A 24502-nucleotide genomic window follows, 5' to 3' on the forward strand; every position below is an offset into this window, starting at 1 on the left:
TGATCTTAGAATTTCTCCTGGTGTACTCGACAACTGAATTCAAAACAAAAGCAATGTACACGTGTTGGGTTTTAAGTCTAGATTCACCTGCCTAGTATACACATATAATACATTAATGCAAATTGCATCATAACCACGGGTAAGGACACCTCTATAACTTAAAAATGTTGTGAAAAACATTTGAAAAGTAATAAAATCTGAGATAAAATGTTGATTACTGGTAAATGAGACCATACAGCAGACTAATCTAATTTCTGAAGCAAATGGATTCTAAGGGGAATTAGCCAGGTTTTAGGCGTTTTCAAAGTTTCTGGCATCTTGGTATTACTGTGAACCAGATCAGGTACTTTTTCAACATTAAAAATGATAGTTCTACTATCATGAATGTCCATGAATGTTGCAAAATTATTCTTTTGTAGTGCATATGGTGTTTAAATGCACCTTAGTAGTTTAACTGCTTGACTTTCAAGCAGTATTTACCCATACAGAAGATTATGCAACTGCATCTATTTTTAATTTTGCATAATATTTTACTGTCAAACCAAGATTTAGGGAATTATATTCACAAAGGCTCTTGCCAGTACTTTCTTACTAGAGCTACAAATAATCCACTTTTCAGACCGTGCCAAGAATTTCATCCTCAATGCTTCTAATTTACTTGTCTGCTTCTGTTTCCTCTCTCTATTCCCTGCCACAAAAATTGTTTATTGTACATCTCTCATTAACAAAAACTCTTATCTCCTGCAATAAAATAGAGTTTAATAGTTTCTCTTCTCCTGGAAAGTTTGTACAGATAAAATGCAGTCTTTTGGCTCTTGAAGTTGGCTCTTAAGTTCATGGGAATCTAAAGTAGTCCCCTTTGTCTAGAGGGAGTAAATCTAGACTGATTCAAGAGCAATTCAAGAGCATAAATCCATAATTTCAGCAGATCTGCAGTCTGTCTGTAGTTTTGACAACTTCCCAATTGCCTGTGTGTGCTTATGTGCATTATGTGTGTCTATACATAAGATTGCTTATGGGTACTGACATCTAGTGTGGTCCAACTTAAATATATGTTGGTTTGATCCTATTTATAGATTCACTAATACTTGCAACCATCTCTTGTTGGAAGTCTGTAAGTGCAATTTCCTTGCACTTAGAAACTTGACTAAAAATTTCAGGAAAATTACCATTATACTTACCTAATGCAATGAGCATGTAATGTGCCTCTATAAAAAAAAGGTCTTAAGATTATTTGTCAAATCACATTAAATATTTGTCGTAAAGGTGTTGCTGGAGAGTCTTGGACACTTCCGCATAGTTAGTGATTGCTGATTTCTAAATGGTGACAAAAACTTGTTCACAAATTTATGAGTTCTTTGTCAGAGAGCAATAGCAGAGACTTTATGAAAAGAGGGCAGAAATTTGTTGAAGTTTTACAGAAATCTGCTCTGTGTGGTTTTGGTTTTTTTTTAATAGATTTGAAATTTTGAAAGAACTAAGATGATAGACATCTCTGGGTTTCTGTGTTACCAACTTACCCCTTTCTTGGCCTTGGCCTCCAAGGGCTGGAGATCTAGAGAATGAGTGAAAGCCCCTGTCAGATTTAATTAGGCTTCTTCTTCAGAAGTTAGAGCATCTAGAAGCTTTTAAATATTTCTAGACCTTTGACATGAAACAGTTTGGATAGCTGCAAGAACTGTTGGGGCTTCAAAGGACACATCTCCACATCACACACAGAAGAGGAATGCATACTTTAAAGGAATATCTTATTCAAGTTTATCTGGCCAATATTTTTTGTGCTGCAGAGACTGGTGCACCAGAGAATTTGCCCTGGTGCCAGGCAAATCCTTTAAGCCTCAGTTTCTGTGTTTTAGTGTGCATGCTCAGATCCTCCCGAACATGCACCCAGAAAGCAGTGATAAGACAGAGAAAAAGCACTTGGCACAGAGAAATCAAGACTCTGCCTCTTGAAGCCCTTTCAGTCCCCAAGTATGGTCAAACAGTGGTGGGCTGTGTGACTCTTTCATCCAATCCTTTTCCCTAATGGGCATAATATGCCAGCCAAATGTTGAACACTTCCCCTAGCTCTTCATCTATTTGTTGAGCTGTTGTTCTCCTTGACTTGTGAACAATTACTGACTACTGTTGTCCATTATGTCCAGACAGTTTGAGGCCTTGAGAAGAGTTTATTTCACCCCAACAATGTCTCACATTCAGGCCAGCCAGAGCCAGCAATCAGCATCTGCTGCAGGTCAGAGACCATTTTTTTGCTGAACCATTTTTGTTCTTTTCCAGACCAAAGCAAAAGCCCCTGGCTTGTTGGCAAGTTTCAGCTCAGCTTTCCTACTTTGTGCCAAATCACCCTCACCCCTTTTTCAGGAATCAGAAGCATCATAGCAAGTTCTGGAACATATTTCTAAGGCAGATTGCTTTTCCAGAGGGACAAGAGATGTACAGATGAGTTGGTATATTTGAGAGCAGCATCTGCTCTGAAAGACTACTGCCCAATATTAACCATTCATTTGCCATTCCTGTTGCTCTTTTTCAGCTGAGCTGTTCCTGGTAGGACTCCCCTAGGAGATGGAGTACACAGCATTATGTTCCTTCTCTTGCAACCATACTTCAAGAAGTGGATATCACTCTTTGTTTTTTGGATTACGTTCGTCCTGAAAATTAACTGTTGTCTTCTGGGTTTTCTCTGGTTTTTATAGCTCTCTTCCTCTTCTGTCAGTCTTTGCCTTTTTCATCATATTATGTGATAGCTACTAGAAGGCTGAGTGGTTGCCTTGCTAGGTGGGAGACACTGAGAGGTCTGCAGGACTATCTAAGGGAAAGTGCCTTGGTAAGGGGTGGTGTCTAAGTGTGAAGAACTTTCCTCCACAAAGCTTTGAGGATCTAGAATGGAGATGTGCTCTAATGGTTGCTTTGTCTTTACTATCAATGCTGGGCTTTGGCCTTAACACTAATATCAAGACTTGTGTGAAAAACACCTCATATCATTGTCCTTATCATGTCTTTCTATAACTTCCTTATTTTTTCTGTCCTTTGAATGCCGAGATCTCCTGTCTTTGTCTCTGAAATATCTTATTTACCTCACAGTCACATTTCTGGGTACAAACTTGTCTTGGTCTGTGGGTTACTGTAGTACAATTACATTTAAGTTGTTAAAACTATACATTCATGCTAATGGCACTGTATTAATATTCTTTGTGGCTGACAGTTTAAAGGGAAGTGCAACTCTTTTTAGCAATAATATAAGTTCTGCAGAAGCTTTCTCACCTTTCACATGTAAAGAAAAAAAATTTCAGTGCTTAATTAATGTTCTTTGCCTCAGACAGGTGTTAGCCATTACAGTATTAGCATATCTCATTCTTCTGGTATATATCTCCTGAAGAGCAAGCAAGGTTATTCATAGAAAAGTAAGTAGCCAAGGACTAGAGTTTGTCTTAATAGCAGATTTATTTTTGCTTAATAAGTTGTTACTAGACAGATGCTTCCTGAATCATTGAATAATCCCTTTGATTTTTTCATGACTGCAGTAAAAACTGGAGATAATCAGCCCTAGATAAATCTTAGGCCTACAGAGATCTGCTCTATTAAAAACCCTGCAGTTAGTGTCAGCTTCTTTGGAGTAGTTCTGCCCACAGCTGTGTTGCCCTGTCAAAGAGGGAAGCTCCTTGCTCCATCCTCTGATTTAACAGCTGTCAGTTGAGCTGCTTGGAAAGTCTTTTAAATTACAGGCAAGACTGTATGATAAAGCCCTTGAAATTATATTTACAACTAGTGAGAAGTTTATTTTGTCAATATCTGCAGCAATAATTTCTTACTAAATGTTGCTCCAGCTTCTATTTAATTTGGGGGGATTTGCATCAGTATTAGAAATGCATGCTGACAAGAAGGCAGGATAATTATGTGAAAGGCAATTCCAACTTAATGAACCATTGAAATACCATCATGGGACAAGTTTCCTTAACAAGTTATAAGCTAGGAATCATTCAGCACAGAATTTCATATTTGGACCATGGTAATGAAATATGTTTGTGCTGTCCTTTGAATGTGTTTGAGGTGTCTGTCACAACTCAAAGTGATACTGACTGTTCTCAGCTGCTGAACCTACTGAGAAATACAGGGCTGAAATGAGGTTTTGTTGCACAAACCCCTGTGGGTTCAGTCCACCTTACCCAGTGTCACCTCAGGCCTTGCATGCTTTGCATACCCTCTTTGTGCCCCTGCCCACCCAGTCGACATCTTATGATGAGGGTGTAAAGGGGAAATGTGGCACAGGGCCTTGGAAATCAGCCCCTGAGAGCTTCTGGGGGAAATATTTTCATCTGGAGAAGGCAGTGACTGGGAGCTGGATGCAAAGAGGACTCTGCTCCTCTGCCATCCACTCTTGACCCTCCTCTGAGTCCATGGTACTTGTGGTCCTCTCACCCTGCCCTAATTTTGTACCTGTTTGTTTTGCAGGGAGATTCCCAAAATGATGCTTCCCTTGGCTGTTTCCAGGCACAAGCTGAAAATGGAAAGCAAAGCCAACATATTCACCATGATGCCATACAAATGATCCCATTCCCCACCACTTCTGTGGCATCTGCATTCTTGGGAGTTCTCTTGCATCCACTTCCCTGACTCTTCTCCACTTGGCATCTTAATTTCCCAGAGGAAAAGCTGCTCTTCATTTATCTATTTGTTTTGCTATAGTTTCGTTAACAGCTCTCAGCTTTTAAGATAAGTTACTATACAGCAAATAGTACTGCTGTATCTGTGAAGAAAAGAGACCTCAACATATTTACTGCCACAAAAATTGGGACAGCTCAGTTCAGCAGTCTCTGTGGTCTCTTTATGAACCAGAGACACTGCTTGCATTTGGGGGGAGAAAGGGGGATGAAATATGTGAGTGGTAATTCTCTGCTGTCTTTCAGAGGCTCTTGCTCAGAAGGATCAGACCCCAAGAGGAGTCCAAGTGACCTTGCAAATCCATCAGGATATCGTCTTAGCAAAGAGATGAGTCTCATGCTGTGCGCTGAAAATGGAGGAATTTATTCTGCTGCTGTCACTAGTGAGAGCCAAAAATAGCAACAGACACTTGAACTGGTGAGAATAACTAACTTTTTCCATAGAGAATGTAGAGCTCTGTCTTTAAAAAGCTGCTTTGAATTTCCAGTGTGTTTGTGCTCTGATTTGCCAAGTTTTGCCATGTGTAAAAGTGTACATAATATGTCTTCCAGGCTTGCTGTTGGCTATGTGGCTTCAAGGGGCTATGTGATTTGTCAGTTTTAAGGAATATAGGAAATACTAAAAGGATTAAATACTGTTATAGTTGCCTTGCAATGATTACATTGCAGATTTCTGCTTAGTACTTCCGGGCAAACAGATTATAATGTCAAGAGCAATTTAGGAAGCTTCAAAAATTACCTTTATTCTTTAAATAAATTCTCAGAGCAGCATTAGCACACTGACATCTTATTACTGAGGTGAGTCAGGCAATTTGCCACGCATATGTCACCAAATGCAGTCCCCAGGTACTGCAAAACCTGTTCTTGGATCAGGGGATGATAGTACTGATATCTGGAAGGGAGCATTTCCACAGAGGGCATCTCTGGCTCAACTGTCTATTACAAAAGCCACTATGAAGGAGGCAGATGTCTATAGCCTTTTGTGCTGACTCAGCAAGAATGCACATTCTCTAATGATGGTCCCTAAATCTGGTACCTTTCCCATTAAGCCAGCCCAGTACCCTTACCCATGCTGTTCCTCTTAGTGGAGCTATGTCAGCTGTAGTCACTGTATAATTCTGTGTCTCAAACTCCTTTTGTCTTTTCAAGACTTATTTTCAGTATACTGCAGTGCAGCCACAGCTACTCAATAAACCTAAGATGTGAAGCTTCTAAACAAGTTTTAAAAATAAATTATTAAATTAGCATAAATCTCAGAGCTAAAAAAAGCTGCTCTCTTGGATTAAATACACACAGCTGCTCAGTCTGTTTGTAATCCAGTTTCCCTTGTGGTATCTAGCAGTCAGAGCATAAAAAGACATTCTTGAAATTAAATGATTCTAGGACTCTTATATAGAAAAAGCATCTGGATACTAGGGGACAGGGAGGAAAATGAACATTGCTCAGCCATTGCAGTGCTTATTAAAAGATAAACACTTTCCAGGGATGTATTTCTGGTTAATATAATCTTGCAAAACCTTCAGAAGACAATAGATGTGAAGAATGAAGACAGCACATGTGGCACAACATTTCCTTGGAATCCACCCTTGCTTGGAGCAAGGGTAATATTTTAAGTTACTGATTCCAACTGGCTTTCTTGGAAGTCAGGGTTCATTTTACATTTATGACTGCCTGAAGCTATTTTGAGGAATCCAAATAAAAGAATAGCCAGCCTTCAAAGCTGTCTCAGAAATGACACAGAAGATGTTAAGCATACCTTTGGCTTGCACTTGTGTCGTTTGTTATTATCAAGCTTTTATTGCCTCTGGTTTTGAAGTCTCAGAGGAACATTTTCTCTGCAAAGTGATGCCTTAAAATGTAAACGTATTTTCTGAAGAGCATTTTGTTATAATTTTTGAAGAACCTTTGATCTTCCTTTTTTTTTTTTTTTTTTATTTCTCATTTGAAAAAAAAAAAAACCAACTACAAAACTAAAAAACTTACAGAAAAAAACACGTTCATTGCTCTTACAGCAGCAGTTTAAGCAAGAAACAAACCAGCCAAGCAGGAAACCCTTTTATGACTCTGGAGCTGAAGTAATTGTCATAGTAGCTCTTCAGAAATGACAAATTTTGGAGGCCTTTAACAGATGTGAGCCCTTTTTAAAATATGCAGTAAAACCACAGCAGCTCCCATAGTAAAATAGGGCCAGCTGGCAGACTTTGGGTCTATTGGACCGGATTAGTGGCTGCACACCAGCACTGCACCTGCTTTTTAGGAGCACTCTAAGCACATGTGGGCCTGGACATCTGCAAGGCAGTACCCTCTGCCTACTCTTTGCCACGGGATAATGTCCTGCAAAGTGCTTGGAGCATCCAACCAGGGAGACAGGAGACCAAGAGGGTAACAAACTTTGCCTTACTGAAATGTTTGAGTGAAAATACCTGCTGAGAGTTGTGAAGACAGCATCCAGTATAATTTGCTGGTATAATTCTCTCAAAAGGGATGAATTTTCGGCAGGTCTGGGAGGTTTTGGTCACTGCTTTGCACTGGAACTGTTGGAGCCTCCCTGTGCCATGAGCATGCCTAAAACATCAGGTTTCAAACTTTAATAAGCCAGGTGCTATTAGAGAACAAGCCATGACTGTTAATATTTTGTTTAGAGAAAACTCTGCATCTAAGGAAAACAAAACCAAAAGGTTTGTCAGCCACTCTCTCCCTGTCCTCTGCAGGACTGATGATTTCTGCTTTCATTGCAGCCAGCTCAATGGTAAGAGATTTTGAGAGTTCACAGTAGCATTTGAAAAAGCAGAAGCCAAAAGAATAAACCTTTCCCACCAGCTGCATCAGTTATAAACTGCTGGAACGTAAAATGATGAACATTTCTGGACAGCTGATTATCAGTGCAGAAATTCTGAGAGACTACTGGTTCAAGGGAACCAGTTTATTTCCAGCCTAACAGCAGTTTGAAACCATTGCATACTGTATTTTGAATGACAAAACCCCTTCTGAAAGTAAAATATGTAGAAGTGCCTTCTTTCCATTCCTGCTTCCCTCCCCACCAGCCTCCCCATGCCACCTCCAGGGACTGCAAGTGATCCCATTTCCATGCTGCCAAAGTAAATTAACATGATTCACAATTTTCTGTAGTAACTATTTGAAACTAAAGCAGTTGGTAATTAAAGTAATCCTTGCTCCCTGGTGACACATGCAGCATGACAAAACAGAAGTAATGTGACAGCAGCAGGACCTGTCTCCTTTATTTACTGGCTGCTTCGGTGCCTTGTTCTGCCAAGTGACTGATCTCCTATTGAATTACAGAAGAGCCAGAGACTTAAATTAGAATGAATAGTTGTGGTGAAAATGTTAATGTGAAAGTATCTGCAGTGATAGCCCATACAATAAAATCAATATACCCATAGATTCATCATGCTCCTCCTGGGTATGTGGTTGATTTTGCTGTGGTTTTCAGGGGAGTGAAGGAGTGCTGCAGCTCAGCTGCCAGATTTGGGCTGGGAAACTCTTAACCTGGAGACTTCCAGCTCAGAGACCAAGTTTGTTGCAAATAGGTGGCACAGAGTGGGTTGCTTTGAAACTAGGTTCACGCAGTGTTATGCAGTAGCTTTGGAAAAGGTACTTTTAAACAGAGAAGCCATTTAAAATGGGAACAACATGTCAGTTTGAACTCTCTGGGGTTGGTCTAGCAAGGTCGTGCCTTTATTTAGGGTAGTCTGCAGGACTGTACTGCCACATCTTTCTGGAAGGAGGTCTTTCTCTTTCCTGTATGGTTGAAAGCCTTAGTTTAAATAATAGCCTGAATTCAGAACAGGCACTTTAAAAAATTCATTTTGAGTTGTGAGATTTTCGTCTTTTTGCATTCCTTCCCCAAAACAAGAATTAGGACACCTGGATCCTTTATGCTTTTGTACTGTTCCGGTAGCATGAATTTACACTGCTGTTAATAAATGCAGTGTGAAATGCTTTGTCCTGAAGAGGTCTTCTGTGAATCAGGACAAAATAACACTTTGAGATAAAAGATAAAAAGGAAAATGTTGATTGTGATGATTGAATATTGCTGAGTGAAATCTTGAGCAAAAGTGTCTGCCTACAAAGTCTCCAAAGATGGAGACTGAGCACACTTAGCAAAGTCAGCACTGTCCTTCCCACAGAGTGCTGGGTGGAGAAGTGAGTCCAGGGAAGTGCAAAGTGAGAGGAGTCAGAAATGAGCTGTGGTGACAGCAGAGGTGGGAGTGGGATTATTCCTATTCTTTAAAATGAATGTGAGGAAAGGTGTGATGCTCAGAAATGATGCCTGAGAAGGCACCAAAGAAGGGGCAGGAGACAAAGTTCATTAGCATAATTTGGTGGGGAGATTAAACTGAACAGAAATGGTCTTTTCCATTCCACTGGTGTTGCACGAGATGTTATGCCAGACAGGGCAAAAGCCTCCTAACTGTTACAGTCTGCTCTGCCACAGCCCTTCTGTATGAGTCTGGCAAGACTCATTCTCCACATGCTTCTGCCTTCTCCCTGTCTCCTGTGACATGAAGGGAACAAATTCCTGGATTCATGCTTCAAAGCTTCTGAAGCATTCAAGCACAGTAATGTGTTCTCTGCTGCTAAAATTCCTGTACTCATTTCTCCATTCCCTAATTGTAGTTCAGGCATTACTATTTACTCACATAAGCTAAATGAAAAACGCACTTTCTCACTAGACATATAGGTCCATGAAGACAAGAAGCTTAGTTTTAAAGGTGAAACTATGACCAGATGTTATGTATACCTAGAAAAAGAACAGCTTCTATTGTAAAATATTTTATTCTGTTGCTATAGAAACTTCTACAGCATGGAATATCTTGTATGTGAGTGGTATAGAATAAGAAATTCAGAACGCCATCTTACTACACAAGACCAAGAAAACATGGTCATTCTTTCTGTACTTGTGGAAAATAAGAAATACATTTTCAACAAAGAGTGAAGCTATTTCACTTAAACTCTGAATCTTGAGAAAGGAAAGTGCCAGCTCCACTTGGATTACAATCCGTATCTGGTAGTTCAACCTCAGAGACCCTTGAGAGATGTTTAAAATTATTAATATTCACTTTCTCTGCTCAGTGCTTCTAAATTATTTAAACGACATGAGGAAAAATGCAATTTAAGCCACTTCTGTGTGCAGGTGTCTGGACAGGAACTCAGCCAGAGAAAAACACAAACAAGAGAGCTTACATTTTTCAAGCTGTTTTTAAAACTACTTAAAATGCTCCCAGTGCAGCTTCAAGTTTTGGGTCTACGTGTAGATGAACATTGCAGGCACAGTGGGAAGGCAGCTGAAACAAGCACAACCAAACAAAAGACAGATTCCTTCCTCTTGTTACCCCGGTTAAAATTCTGCATGAGGGGTGATGCAGGCTTATGTCTCTACTCAGTTTCAGCTCTGATTCATCCATGCAACCAACCCCAGGTTGAAAATACCCCTACACCAAACCCACCAAGCTCAAATCCTCAGGGAGGCATTTGCATTAGTTAAAATGTCTCGGCTGTAATTCTGCTAGAAGTTACACAGCTGTCTGAGAAGCCAGTTTGGCTGTTCAGCTTTGCACAGACTTGCATTAGGCTTTGAACTTGTGCAGTGATTTCCAGCCTTCTCCCCCAAGTAACCTGCAGCACTGCTCAGACTGGGCAGCACAAATTGCAGTTCAGTGTCATCTTCCCAAATGTCAGTGTGTCTAAGCCAGTGCAGGAGGCAAGTGGTTTCTCAGGGTCACAAATGACTGAGTTAAAATTGCTTTCCTGATACCATCTGAGCTGTGGTATCAGACTATCTATGCCTCAGCCATGAAGTGAAACAGGTTAAACTGAAATCACCCAGGTCAGTGGCTTTACTGTCAAGAGGTGAATTGCACTCAGTGTCTGTTGGCTTTTGGATAAGCCTGAGGTTTTAAAGCCAACATTGCCTGACCCAAGTGGTGTTCAACAGTTTTCTCCCAAGAGAAATATTTAAATTGATAATAAATTATAGTCCTTCAGTCTATGTTTACCCAGCCAGCAAAGCAAAATGTTGAGATGACAGTCTTGCATATTTTTTTGTCTTTTAGCATGACCTGCTAATTTGATAAAGTCCAAATATAGTTCATCTGTATTAAGCTTCTGAAGACTACCAGAAGAGTACCAGATGGCAAGAGATGGAAAGGTGTTTGTGGTTGTTGTGCTGTCTAACAGGCAGCTTTTGTTGTTTTTCAGACAGCTTTTGAATTCTAGAGGCATCTCAATCATAGAATCATAAAATCACAGATTGGCTATGGTTTGAAGGGATGTCAAAGATCATCTAGTTCCAACCCCTGGCATGGGCAGGGACACCTTTCATTAGACCAGGTTGCTCAAGGCCCCTGGGATACTTCCAGGGAGGGAGCAGCCACACAGCTTCCTTGGGCAAACTGCTCCAATGTCTCTCCACCCTCAAATTAAAGAATTTCTTCCTAATGTCTAACCTATATGTCCCCTCTTCAAGTCTGAAACCGTTTTCCCTTTTCCTCTCAGTACACACCTGTGTAAAAAGCCCTTCCCCAACTTTCTTGTAGGCCCCCTTTAGATATTGCAAGGTTGCTATAAGGTCACCCCGGAGCCTCCTTTTCTCCAACCCCAACTTCTTTAGCCTGTCCTGATATGAAAGGTGCTCCAGCCCACTGATCATTTTAGTGGCTCTTCTCTGGATGTGTTCCAGGGGCTCTGTGTCCTTCTTATGCTGGGGACTCCAGAACTGGACACAGCACTTAATCCAGGTGGGGTCTCACCAAAGCAGAGTAGAGGGGGAGAATCACCTCCCTTGACTGGCTGCCTGTGCTTCTTTTGATGCAGCCCAGGACCTGGTTGACTTTCTGAGCTGCAAGTACACACTGATGGCTCATACTGAGCTTCTGGTTCACCACCCTCTTCCCCCCCCCCCCCCCCCCCCCCTCCCCATCCTTCTCAGGTCTGCCTGCAATTCTTTCTCCTCCCAACCTGTATTCATGCATGGGATTGCCTCAACCCAGGTGCAGAACCTTGCACTTGGCCTTATTGAACTTCATGCAGTTTGCACAAGTCCACTTCTCAATCCTGTCAAGATCCCTCTGGAATGAAGAAAGGCACCAGAAAATAAAAGCTTGATAAAGCTGGGAAGTGTGCTTTGCTGTAGTTATCCATCGTCTGGCCTGGTTGTTGCAGGGACCCCAGCTGTTCTTACAAGGAGTTTTCAGGAACTACTGATGTTCAGCATGTGCTTGAGAACATTTAAGACATAACCCTGGTGAAAATCAAATTACCTGCATGCTTAGCAGTGAGATCAAACATCTGTCCTTGGCTCAATTCCCATTTTTGCTGAGCAGAGCAAATTAGTCAAAACAGGAACTGAGCAATGAATCCATGTCTTCCCTTTCTGCTTCTGGACACCCAAGGGCAGTTGTTTCTCATATTTTTTGACTTTTTCAGTGGTGTAGAAATTCTTCCAAACTCCATGTTAGCCTATTTAAAGTAATAGATATCTTATGAGCCTCTCCATGTCCTAGATTTTCTGGATTTTTGTTCTTGCTCCAATTAAATTTTATTCTGGCTTTGCCATTTTCAAGATATTTTCAGTTACTTCTGAGGGTAAGCAGAACAGGATTTAGCTCTTGCTTTTTTGTGTTATCATGACACTCAACGGTCCACAGTCCATTTCCTTATAAATGCATAAGTAGATTTTTATATAATTAGCTAAGTAAGCATATGGCAAAGAGCATAAGTGATGTGTTTACAGAAATCAGGTCAATGCTTGATTTAAATCACATACAATTTGCTCTGAAACCATTAAAATGCCTTTTTGGGGGGATGTTTTCAACTTTTTGATTTTGGCTCCTGTGTTTACAATGCTTCTTTCTTGTGTCTTCAATTTTTTTCATGGTTTTGTACATTAGGTTGTGGTACAGTAACACGCAAAGAAAGTTGGATGTTCTTTATTGCTTTTGTAAAGCCAATATTTTACTGTCTTGTTCACATATGGTGAAGAGCAGATATAGATGGCCAGCTTCTAGTGAACTGAATGCTTCTGATGATCTCAAGGTAAAAATAGAGTTTTCTCTGCTGAGGTCTGTACAGCCACCCTTCTAACAGTCTAATAGTTGCCTTTTACTATCATTGGAATAATATTTCATGTTATGTGTCTTTTCCTTGAAGAAGACCCATGAGCATGTCTCACTGACTAGATCCAAATTAAAAGGGACCATAATTAGCCCTTTCAGAAATGTTATAATTACTGTTGCTGAACTCTGTGCTAGTCAGCCAAGGATTCTGATGTGAAGCAAATGTTTCACACTGGGAAGAACTTCAGCTCTGCAAATCCATGCTTTTTGAAGAGACAAATCATAGCAGACTTAAGGTAAATTAGAGATAATCTACTGTATAACGAAGTTGTGGGTTTTTTAAATAAGTTTCTATGTGCTTTGTATAGTCTCTTGTGTTTTAGCCATCCCAGTTGAAGTTTTTAAGAGAAATGTTTGGGGGTGGGGGGAACGCGGGTGCTCTCCAGCCATATTACTTCACCAAGCAAGAGACTAGAAAAGCTGGTACATGAAGCCCTCTCCCTGACTGGCAGTAGAGGTGCTGACAGTTTAAATACTATTTGAGGACTTTTTTTTCTCAAATTGCTATAGGTTCACCTTGAGTAGGTTGTTTCTTGGACTGCCTGAGAGAGAGACTAGTTGATACTATGGAACAGACTGAGAGACTGGCAAGGAAAGAAATAAATGGTGAAGGTGCTCATGGTAGATGGCTAAGAAGAATCTATCCTAATGCAATTTTATGTGCAAAACTGGTTTTACTGTTTTACACAGGGCTGGACTGATGGTGCACAGTGCTTTTAGAGTGGGAAGAAGGGAAGGCTAAACTTCTCTGATCTTGCGGAAGACCAAGCTCACTATAACTTTTTCTTTGAACAAAAATGCAAACCATGCTTATTATCAAATTGGTTGCCTTTTTTTATAGTGTTGCCAGTATAAAAAAATCCACTGTCATTAGAGGACATAGAAATTGCTTTTTATTTTATTGTCACAGTGATGCAAATAAACATACATGATGATCAGAGACATTTTTACTTTTTAGTAATGTCACTTTTCTTCTGCTTATGGCAGACATTTTGCTGGTGCAAGTTTATCTGCATTTAAATGTGCTTGAACTAAAAGATAAATTGAAAGCTGAACTGTGATATCTTTGTTCATGAAGAAAAGACACTCATTTGTTTACATTAATGTCAAGCTTGTCTACTGCACTTTTTTCTTCATCTTAATTGAATGTGCCAGCAGTAGCACATAGGGCATGGGCTTCAGTAGGAGGGACTAATTGGAAGGAACAGTTAGGTTAACAGAGATTTAGCTGGATAGATTGAACTTCAGTAGAAAAATTACCTGAGGATAACTTTGCACAGTTTATGGAAGTGTATGACGGATGCAAAAGGAAGAGAGTAGGAAGATACCTGTTTGGGAAATGCATAAGGCTGCTATGTAACTACAATGTATCTTCCAGTCTAGAATGGAAATAGAAAATACTATTAATAGAAAATATGAATTAGATTAGTTTCTTGTATGTTATGGAGGCTTTCACAGTTTCTTTCTCATCTTATTTCAGCTCCTCTTTAGCCCTTCTGATCTCTAGAGGGGGGAGTTGGTTGCTTTCTTGTGTCAGCACTCAAGTAACAGAGGTATGAGGCAAAAGAAGGCACATTTTCCATCTGTTATGTCTCACTATTGTGGATGCAAAGCTGGGAAGGCTTCTACCATCTATTGGTAGAATCGATGTTTCTGCCATCAATTTACTGAAAAAATAGAAGATCTAATGCTATACTAAGTATGTTAACACAGTGTTAGTTTTGCAGTTCTTGACTGAATTCCTAGAGAAGATAATGAACTGTTCTTAATGTTAAGTCCTTATTCAAATTAAACTTGAATATATTTTTCCCCAAATGTAATATTCTTTAACATAATAACTATAGTTTAATCTTTGAATAGTGAGTAGCTAAACACTCATCAAGCTTAGCCTCATAAAAATGGTGGCATTGATGCAGACCTGCAGTTTCAGAGGTCTCAGCTCTTCACATACAATGACCTGGTTTAATGGCTGAATCTAGCACAAGAATTTCTCATTACTGATGCCTGAGCTTGGCAGTGGGGCTGAAGTATCCATTGTGATGAAATCTTGTGTAGCCTTCTAGGAACAAGAGGAGAAAATTCACCTAGAGATTAGCCCAAATCAGGACACTCGGGCTGTTTTCAGCGCAGTGACCTATCCTTAAATAGTGCTTATGTGCTGTTTCTATATGGGGATACCTTTTATTGTCATGTTAGTAAACAGGAATTTAGTTAACCTATTTTTAGCTTTCATTTTACACCATTGTTTATAAAAAGTGAGCATCTCCCAAGCTCTCTGAATAAACAGTCAGACCAAGTGCGTTTAACATAAAGAATGGCTTTGAGAGAAAACTGTGTTACCCAGATGCTTCTTGAAATGAGCAAAAGCTTTTTTTCCACTGAGAAGGGGCTACCTGTTTGCAACCACATTCCCAGCCCTTACTGCATCTACAGATGACTTAAATGCATTGCTCTTTCTTTCTCAAAACAGATAATACAGAAGACTCTTCTGTTCCCAAACTTACTTAGGCACTTCCAGTAGAGAAAGACTTCACTGCAATATTTATAGTAGCTGATACCAACAATATTTTCAGTTAACTTGATAGATGTAGAGCATTTGAACTGGAACACTACCAATTTTATTTTAAAAAAAATAAAAATTCAAGCAACTGTTTTATACTGTAGATAATTCCATGTGGAGAATACTCCAAATATACATTCATGTTCCAGCATGTATCTGTGTTTATTTCTCCATAGATCTAAAGGAAAACAGAAGGAAAATCAGCCCAGAAAATATCTCATGTAGCACAAGTATCTAAACCATTGTCTGTTTATTTACAGGCAAATTTAAAAGAAATCTATAGAAGCTGGGGGAAAAAAAACTTGTTTTCAAATGAATACTTTGTGCTTTTATTTTCTCAGCATCCCCCAGGGTGGTCTGGTAAAGTTCATATGCATTTAAAAGAAAAGAATTCAGTGCTTTATGAAACTGCAGCCACGGTTTAATATGGCTTAAGATGCCCTATTTTATAATTACTTTGTACCATGAAGAGATTATTTTTTTTTTCTCCCATTGAATTATGGCAGAAAGTATCATCAGCCTATTAGAAATTTTAGCTTCCTCTCACTGATTCTCTGAGTTGCTTACCGGTACCATTGGTTCCAGTTCAGCAAGCCACAGCAATTGGGCAAGACATTGCAAGCAGATGGTCTTAAAATTAAATATATGCTTAAGTCCTCTTTATCCTTTCAGTAGTTTTTAGCTTGCTCTTGATGTTACACTGAATATACACCTATGGATTTGCACACATGTAGTTTTGCTCTTTTGTTAGCTCGTCATATACTTGGATCATTTACCATTTGAAACAAATACCACTCATTCTTATTTTAATTTGCAAAATCTCCGTGCCTTAAACTGTTTGAGGGCTTTTTAGCATTCCTGCTGGCACCAGAGATGTCTACTCTGGTTTCTTCGTTTGTTCACTGTAGGAAATACTGCTATTAAATTTTGCCACTTGGTGGCACTAAAAAATAGCACAACTGCCCTTGTAAACGATGCTGTAAAAAATGGCTAGGTGGCTTGTGATAACAGAGCCCAGTGACCCTCAGAAAGGAAGACATCAAGTGAGAAGAAATCCCAGAGCCATTTTGGTTGTTGTAGATGTTAGTAGGTTTTCAACACAGAGCATGCCCGTCGGGATGCTACTTCTGCACTCAGAGCATCACAGCAAATCCCTTCCCTCCCTGCTGGCTCGGATGGCAGATGTTCTGTACTCCCTTAATAGTTGCTGTTTAAGAATCAGCTGTACCTATCTAAAAGGTTTTTCACTGGAAGCTGAGGAGAATGCAGTCACAAAACCTTTGTTTCCAGTGCCTTAGTTCAGGCACCCCTGGAGAGTTTCTTGTAGAAAAGATTTGCAGGAGTCTCCCTGAGGAGCCACCCAGTGTAAATATTATTGACTGCCTGGTTAGAAGAGGCATGGCAAAGCCATGTAAGGAATAAACTCTCTCCAGGGTGTGTGTGTGTGTGATTTTACAGACTTAAAACCACTACCAGTACAGAAAATGAAAGAACCAGACCTAGCATTTATCCAGGTTCTTTCACATCTTGGTCGATAATACCTGGTAAAGGTCAAGTGCCCTGGAACTGATTTCATTTGTGGTTTCATTCCCTCTTCTGGTGCAGCTCTTCTTTCAGAACAGAACTAAAATATTGTTTTGCTCTTTCCCTTGCACAAGGTTTTTCTTGATGGAATTATTTTTTCAGAACTGAGAGTTGGTTTTCTATCTGGTTTTTTTTGTTGTTGTTTATTTGTTTAGTTATTTTCTTTGTTTTGGTTTGGTTTTGTCTTCTTTTCTTGTGTCAGTGTTTCTTCAAGTGTGTCTTTGAGTCCCATTAAAGGTCCTATTTAAAAAAAATTATAATAGTGAATCCCAGCCATTTGAACAGGGAGAAGTTTTCAGAGTGGAAATGACTCTTGCCACAACAAGGGTACGGGCATCTGAAGAGAAGTGTCCTTATTTACTTCCCCTGTATTTCTAGAATTAAGGTTATGTCTATGCTTTTAAGTCAAATAGAAGCATATTTACAGAGCAGAGGAGCTGGTACTGAGGACTTGGGGTGCAGTACGTGTGCCCATCAGAGGGTGGTAGCTCAGGCTTGGGTCTGCCCTGTGGAAGGAGCAGCTGTGGAGGTACCTGGAGTACACCTTGCAGGTGCTTTTGGTTCAGAAGGAACACAGTCCCTGTCCTCTTATGCTGCTCAGCAACATGAACTGAAGACCAGCAAGTGAAGATCCCTGGGACACTCAGCAGAGATCTGGCCTCCTGAGCCAAAGAAAATTCCTCCTGTTTTCTGAGACAAGAGCCAAACGTCCTGTTGCATCTCTCAGGCTCTGGACGATGGAAGAGATTCTTAAATTGCTGCTATCACAATATGTTAGCAGGAATAATGAAGTAAGATGACCTGAGAGTTTATTACTGGCAGAAATTATGCTTCATCAATGATTTAAACCTACCTGTGCTGAATGGAAATTAGCATCATTGTCTGTGTTTCTTCCTGACAGAAGATGGTGCCCACCCTGCAACTGCTGGTGGATGTGTTGCAGTCCATGTTAGGAACCAAAGTTTTGTCTTTTGTATGTCCTGGAAAACTATTTGAAAATTTGAGAGAGCCAGAGATGAGATTATAGAGCTGACACCCTCAAGGAAAGACAGGGACAGATATCATGGTGATGGATGGAAAGGGTTAAGGGAAGGTGAGAAAATGAATAGGGAGTTAAAACAGAGAAGTCAGCTTTTACCATCCCGTGCTTGAAAGCTGGAGGAACTTCCACCCTGATGAATAAATGTGTAACCCAGAGAAGCTATATCTGCACAGAACTGTCTAAGCTCAAAATACAGATCACCCAAAAGTAATGAAAATTATCTCTTTGTGTAGAGACCCAACTGGTGTGTTGGTGACTAGCTTCTAAATATTATTAGAAATTAGTTTGCCACAATAGGACATTTCACTGGCAGCAGCAAACATCAGCTAAGAAAAAAATGGCCTTTAAAAAAGACCTTAACTTTACAACGTACTGCTGACACCATGAAAAACAGCTATTGTAAAAATCTGACTTTAAAAACAAAAGCCAGAAAAAAATATCCATTAGAATTATGCACTCAGCAAAAGCAAAATTCCTGATAGATATTCCTCTTCCATGCTCAGGCAGTCACAGGTTTACTTGATCATAAACAAAAGCTGAGGCCATCACTTTGCCAAGCACTCTGGAATAACACAAACTGTCTTTAATAGTCAAAAGCAATGAAACAGCAGGAGAGCTCTCATTAGAAGGACACATTACTCTTTAAAGCTGACAGCCACTCAAAGCAATGGTTATTTGGCAGTATCTTCCATGAAAAAAAACAAAATTAATAAAAGAAAAGTTGGAAACTTTTTAACATTTAATGATCACTGAGCATGAAACTTCATCTTGCGTATTGGGCTGTGACTTTCTACAGTGACTTCTTGTTTGCATTTAATTTACATCTCATTTACAGGGGAAATCAAATGTATGAGCTGCCTTTGTGTAAACTTCAAAACAGTTTTATATGTTGAAGGCATTCACATCACCGTGTGATCATACAAAAACAGTAAGTAAACCACAAACAAAAAACCTCCCATGCTTACGATGCAGGCTGCCTTCCTCCTTTGTTAATGATGATAGAAACTGTCTCCTAAAAATTTCAAGAAATACAAGATAAACTACAAGATTACACCCACTCTGCTGTAGTCCAAATCCATCCTCAACAGGCATCAGCATGTGGTATTATCATCAGAAACTACAGTCAGTCACCCTTCCTCCACTGAGGCTGTTCAAACAAGAGGTGGGAACAGGCCTTCTTTGTAATGGCCACCAGAAATTATGGAGCAATCTCCAGACAGGATTACTACAGAAAAGACATTGACTTTATAAATACTTTCTTTTTCGAGCTAATTGTCAGATATGTAAAGGTTAATGCTAAATTCAACTCTCAGCAAATGCTATAGGTAATTGTTGTGAACTTACAAATATCAATTATACCTTACATAATTCTCTATAGAGCATCCAATTGACAGACAAAAATTAAAAACTTAACATCCTGATACTGAACATTCTCAGAACTGTCCCACAATGCTTCCACTTGTTTCAGGGTATCAGAAGCTTCAGTATGAAAGGAATGGAAGGTGGCAAGTATGCCAATATTTTAGAACAGCCACTAATCCAAGGAAGTGAAGATCACTATGTCTGACTTTCTTTCATCCTAGCAAAGCTAGATGAATCCATAAGAATAACAATATAAAAAAAGAGATTTTTTGCAGAGACATAGAGGAACACTATAAAAACTTCAAGAGTTTACTGTGGGTATATGCTGCAACCTGTGTTGCAAATGCTTTTGAAGAAGGACTGATTAAAGGGAGACATGATGACATTTTTGCCTGTGGAAAAAAATATACTAAAATTTATTGTAAACTGCCTAAGAAAAGTCACTCAGTACTGAATGCCTGGGTAAAAAAAAAAATGTCAAATTAAGCATAAAGTGATGCAGATAGAGGGATAACTTATGCATTTGTGACTACAAACTTGGTTAGCTATTACCATTCAGAAGAGATCTTGTCCTCATTGTAGAAGTTTCTGAAAACAGCAACTCATCACTCAGCTGTAGCCAAAAGCATAAACACCGTATGTTTAAAGACTGAAGAGAGGCAGAAATAAAGAATGCCTCTATGCCAGTATAGAAATCACATTTATTTCTCCCATCTTGACTGTTGTATATAATTCTAGTTAATTCAGCTTGTGAGAAGATGGAGAAAAAACATTGAGAAGGTTATAGTGGTCATTAGAGGAAAGGAATTTCTTCTGCCGATGCTGAGATTTAATATCTTCATCCTAGAAAGAGTCTCTCTGAGAGAGAATAAATCAGAGGTTTATTAAACAAGATGGGTATGAAACATGTGAGCAGGAAACTATATGCACAGCATGAAGTTAGAAAGATGCTAAATGAAATAGTTTTAAAAGGCAGAGAAAGAAGTATCTTTTATATGATGCTAGTCAATTGCTGAAAAATCAAAACCATTGCATAAAATAATCTCTATCATTTACTTTATTCCTTTTTGTACTGGACTTGGTGCAAATAATGAGAATTTGTCCTTACAGACTCCTTGCATTGTCCAGGAATATGACAGAGAACAGTTGGGTCTCTGCCATACTCCAGCAGCAGAATCCTGTATTCTTCTGGAAGCTGCTTTCCTACTGGAGCTGATAGGAATTTTGCTAAGCTATTGTCTTCAATTGAAATGGTATGTGTGGGAGGACTGTGGAGTGACACTGAGGATATTTAGGCATGGCAGATATTCATTAGGCACTTAGAAATATTTCATAATGAAATGTTATAAATTACAGACAATGATATTTCCTTTTAAACTGTTTCAAAAATGAAATACATTAAGAAATTTATCTATAAAATTGCCTTTCCGTTCCTTGTCCTTCAAATGGATCTGTCAGGTCTTTGTTCCACATTTTGAAAATGTCTTAAACTGGCTTTTTTTGCCCCTTTTTATCTCCTGCTGGACATATCTATTTAATGCAAATGCTGTGAATAAGAGAAACTCAAACTTCCAGCTTAAAAGAAAGCCACGTTCACACTAATCAGCACATCACGATGAAAACCCATGTGGAAGGAGACATTTTTGCCTCATATGAATTCTGAAATGTGCTTGAAAGTGGGTTTTTTTCCCCTAAATCTTGTTGTTGGAGACAGTTATCTTGCTAGAAGGTGACATTGGCTGTGACATGGTCAGATAAGGAGCCTCACTGCAAGGAAAAGTTGCCATTCTGTTTTATAATGATATAGCTGCATTGGGGAAAAAACATGATTTTATGTGATATACAAGCTGCTGTGTAAAAAACTGAGGGGTTTCTTCCACTGGGCTCCACCAGTGGGTCCAGTGACTCTGTAAATGCAAGATGAGCACCTGTGTGCAGGTTCCTCAGCTGCCTCTGGTGCCTGAACTGGTGGGGCTGTACTGCAAGGGAAAAGAAACAGCATAAGAAGTGAATGGTTTGCTAATCCTCTGCAATATATAATTTTAGCTCTTAGTTTTGTATGAGTTTTAAGAGAGGAAATTTAAGCACAACTTGGTCTTGCACAGCTAGCAAACATACTCCAAGAGCCTGTAACAAAAAGTGAGGCTGCCTTGAGAAACAGAACTGAAATATAAAATAAAAATATAAAATAAAAATATAAAATACACAGAACTCCTTTAATTTAAGTAGAGTGAAGTAGTGGTTGCTCGCATGGGGAAATTGTGGGTGCCAGAAGTTTATGTTATGTAATGAGGAGAAGCTTAGTAAGAACCACTTGTCAGAAGCTGAAATTACATTTCGGGTTTCAGTGCCAAAATAGACAACACGGTGGTTTCTTAGGTGCTGTGAAAATGTACTGACTGTTGTCTGGGGGACTTTGGAGCAGTGTGTCAGCATCTGGCTGCAGAAAATCAGCATATTGTGTTGAGAAATCTGGCTTGTTTCTGTCACCTTGCAGAGATTATTAAGTCACTGAGATAACCAGATGTTTGTTTCTGAATAGACTAAATCTAAAAATTCTAATGAATTCAGCAAAATTTTAATTTATTAATTACATAACTCATAGAAATTGGTCTAAACTATACCTTTTGTTAATTTTGAAACTTCTACATCCACAGAGTCAGATAGTTTTGATAGCAAGGGATATCATAAGAGAAAAAGTGTTCCACAGTTTTTCCTTCTTGTTGGAATTTCTCCTATTCTGACTTCTTAGATGTACTGTTCCTCTGTACAAACCATTGCTAAATTTTGAGTACTCTGAAAAAATATGCTTTTTATATTCCATACAATGAAGATGCAGGTTTCGATTGCCAGTGACAATACCAAACCTGGTATGTTTGGCTGTTCATCTCTTCACAGAGCTTCAAACAGGCTGGAAGCATTAGACTGCACGAGAGCTTTGGTATTAAATGACCCAGTTTGCCCACAACAATGTTCTGAGCTTCATTTGAAAGAAGGAGTTCCATTGCAGGGCACTCCAGCTGACCTCTAAAGCTTCTTGGAGCTTGATTTTTTTGACAAATAGCTGTAATTTATTGGCATGAAGAGATCCAGTAGGATATACCTATCCTGGATGGGAGATCTCATAACAGAAACAAAAGCAATTGCATAATCTGCTTCAAATTTCAGCTGAAGGTGGACAACTGAAGTAGCCACAGCTGGTAGGTTATGTTAAAAACATTGTGTGTTTTTCTTTGTGTTTAACTATTTTACCAGTTAGCTTACCTGAGAAGATTTGAGCTAAAGATACTTAGTAATTAGCATGGAATAAATTGCTTTCATTGCTATTACATTTTGTTTAGAAAACACCATCCACGTACATTAGTGATGCTGCTACAGTTCTTTTTCTGAGAAGCATGGGAGCAAATGAGTTTAAAAGACATTTTTAAGCTGAATGGTGTTATTCTTTCCTTAATTCTTTATGGAATCTAAATGATCATTGCACCTTTCTAAGAGGCAACTATTCACATGAAATGTCACAAAGAAAATTTACAGAAAATATGGTCTAGAAATGCCACCACCGAATCAGCTTCAATATATTATTTATTTCAAATGAGGAACATTGGGGGTTCACCTGCATTAACTAGTATGAAATTTCTCAAGAGAGGAAAGATAGGGGTGCCTTAAAGCAGCTTGGAGGATGAAACTAAAATTGACTCTCAAACACAGCAGTTCCTTCCCTTTCTACTCTTGTCAGTATAGATACTTTCCACTTCTTCTGTTCTAGGTGTATTCCTGAGAATTTAACTTTTTCATCTTAGAGGTAAAGCTGTCCTTTTGTAAGGAAGTTAGACCTTTGTGTCCTGATGGCTGGGTAATACAAGACAAATGATAGAATGTCTCCTTAGTTCCTTCAGCATTTCCTTAAATTGCAAGTAAAAGTGGAATGAGAATAGAAGTTGCATAATTATATCTGGTTTTATAGCTGATAAAAAAAAAAAAAAAAAAAAGGTAAAATTACAACAAACATCAAGCATCAAGAAAAATATGGAGTTTAGTTCTCTGTATTAGCATGAAGAAACAACATGCAGAACAGTCCATTCCATACAAAAAACTTACACTCATCTTCACATGACTGCAAAATCTCCATCTCTCTTGCTCCAAAGCAGCAGGGCTCAGGAGATATGTGCCAGAAAGGAAAAGGTTACCTGTTGTCCAGAAACAGTTAGGATTGTCCATAACCTCATGAGGGATCAAAAGGCCTCTGAGATTAAAGTCTTGGTTACTGATCCATGATAACATTGGGTTGGTGCTCAATAGCAGTCTGAAAAGTTATTTAAGTATCAGGAAATATTGGGAAAGAATTAGAGAACAAAGAAGAAAATGTCATTCTTCCATGGGATAAATCAGTAGTTCTCTCACAGCATGGATAAAGTAGGCAACTCTGGTTGCCTCATCTCTGAAAAGATACAGAACTTGACAAGCTTTGGAGAAAGGCTTCAGGCATGATCAGAAGAACAAAAAATTCTCCCCGTGAGTAATGATTGAGTCATTTGGGAAGAAAAGGGAGACAAATTTGAGGAGGACAAATCTGAGAAGTCTGAAAAACAATGTGCCATGGAAAGGAAAGGTAGGGATCAATTATGCCCTGTCTTTTCCAATAGAACTGGAAGCCAACACATGAAGCCAGCTGGAATCAGATTTGAAAAAAAGTTACAGGCCTTCCCAGGGAGACTGGATTACAGGTGACCAAAGAGACAAACTAAAAAAGGCTCAGGGAAACCCTGGCCTGAAAAAAAGTGAGAGACAGATGGATGATTCATCAGGGGGTGTTTCACTAGAAGTGAAAATTACCCCAAATAACCTAGGATAATCAGTACTTCTCCACCAGCCAACTGTGAATGCTGCTGAAGTTGCATAATGATGCAAAAGACAAGCAAACAAACAAACAAAACTGTTTAGATTTTCTATGATTTAATTAATTTTGCTTTCTAGAGTCACAGGAACTGCTGTGTCTACCATACATATGGGCTTCTGAAAAACCTAACTGATGTAATATAACCCCTATAATGTGTTAAAACAGGGATGTTTAATTTATTTTTAATTTAGCTCCCAGTGCTCTTAGCAATATTTTCTCTTGGAAACTTGCTCTCATAATGATATTTGTTCCCTTTGTGGGGGG

At 39.1% G+C, this 24502-nt stretch overlaps 1 long non-coding RNA gene across 3 annotated transcripts in view; it reads left to right on the plus strand.

Moving 5' to 3' along the window:
- Window positions 1-24502, plus strand: part of LOC139794805 (uncharacterized) — a 68013-nt gene that overhangs the window by 19148 nt on the left and 24363 nt on the right. For 2 of the 3 annotated variants that reach the window (XR_011725275.1, XR_011725274.1), the window contains exon 2: window positions 4905-5076. This is a non-coding gene — a long non-coding RNA (uncharacterized lncRNA). Of the gene's footprint in view, window positions 1-3268; window positions 3402-4904; window positions 5077-24502 lie in introns of those variants that run through there. The other variant, XR_011725276.1, reaches the window with a different exon arrangement.

The sequence above is a fragment of the Heliangelus exortis genome, chromosome 3, assembly GCF_036169615.1.
Source record: "Heliangelus exortis chromosome 3, bHelExo1.hap1, whole genome shotgun sequence".
Taxonomy (NCBI): Eukaryota; Metazoa; Chordata; class Aves; order Apodiformes; family Trochilidae; genus Heliangelus; species Heliangelus exortis.